Source organism: Octopus bimaculoides, chromosome 7 (assembly GCF_046866305.1).
Source record: "Octopus bimaculoides isolate indiv1 chromosome 7, ASM4686630v1, whole genome shotgun sequence".
In the NCBI taxonomy this organism is placed as follows: Eukaryota; Metazoa; Mollusca; class Cephalopoda; order Octopoda; family Octopodidae; genus Octopus; species Octopus bimaculoides.
The window spans coordinates 98,875,779-98,877,495 of NC_142934.1; positions in this window are offsets into that span (position 1 = coordinate 98,875,779).

The window sequence follows — 1,717 nt, forward strand, 5'->3', positions numbered from 1 at the left end:
TGAGATCAAGTCCCGCTGAGGCCAACTCTGCCTTCCACCCTTCTAGGGTTGATAAAATAACATACCAGTTAAGTACTGGAGTCGATATAATCAACTGACTTCTCTAAATCTTTGGCGTTGTGTCGTTATATGAAAGCAATTATGAAAGCAATTATTCAACGTTATTGAAATGCATTCAATTATATATTATCTATTCGATTATATATTTTCTTGACTCAGAAACAAGTCCCTGAATGCAGACTAAAGCTGGGTGGGGAAGCTTGTCTCCCCTTCACAAATATAAGGACACAGGAAATGTGTCAGAACCAATAGGAAGCGGTCTAGCTTCCTAGGGCTAAATAGCAGCAGTATGATTCCCATAATGGGTTTGTCACATTAAGTCGACAGTAAACAACTGCTTTATATATTTTCTGTTTACGAATTAAAATATATCCTATACATCGTTTCAGCACTTCTAGTATAGAAACCGGGCCCATGAGCCTGGCTAGGCTTGAAAAAGGGCGTAAAGAAGGATGTGTGTTAAAAAATCCTATTTTAGTTAAGTATTCACCCTTTCAGCATTTTTTAAAATTAAAATTCTTACATACACCTCATTATTTATATTACTGCATTTATCTATCATTATCCTACTGTATACATACATACATACATACATACATAAATACATACATACATACATATTGTTTGTATGTATATACATCTCTCTCTCTCTATCTCTCTCTCTCTCTCTCTCTCTCTCTCTCTCTCTCTCTCACACACACACACACACACACACACACGTACACACATTTCGAGGTAGTGGTTTTATTATGACACCGATTACTCCAGCCATGGGCCTGTGAATGATGTTTCCATACCCTGCTGTTATCAGAAAGAAACGCAAGTGCAGTTGGACAAGCTGAATTAAGTAAGATCGTCAATACAGTTCACAGTAGAAAAGAACATTGAACTGGTCTCTGAGTGTGTGGATAATTTGCACAAAGTATGAATTCGCAAGATCACAGTCAACGAAAAATATTCGAACTTCAATTTCTACTTTCCATTGAGCGTGAAGAAAGGTATCGTTTGCAGCTTACAACATTGAGCAACGCTCATTACCATTTTAAAGAACGAGAGAAAAAGTAGTAAATACTAGAGTTGTGCAAAAAAAGTTTATTTAAGCTTATCCAGAGGCTTGTTACTCAGGTTTTTCCCAATGTGCTGTCAGCTCCTCAAACAAAAGCACACAGAATGTGGTCTATTTTAAGTTTGAGAAATTGACAACAGGTCAAAGAAACGGAGAGTAACACGCCAAGGGTTGGATCAACCAGTTTGTCTCCTTATCATATATTTGCGACCGCACGGCTTTTTTTGTTGTATATGTATATATTTTTGTTTTATATGCATATTTTATTTTGTCGCATTTGTTTTCATCATTGTCCTATACGTTCGTTAGTTATTTCCAGTGGCTTTTCACCACTGGCGCCACCAAAAGTGAACAACATCAACGTTAAAGGCGCGAAATCGTAAGGGTCTTTTGAACGTTGACTGATGAGGAAATCTTGCGAAGGTTAGCTTTGCTTTTTGTCTTTCTGCTGTTAATAAAATAAACTATCAATTAAATACTGTGATCGATTAGCGATTTTTATACAAAGTTGAAGAATATATATTAATTGAAAACCTTCTAAATTGCGGTATTTGTCTTGAGAAAGTATCTCTAACAGACATATAATGTTAA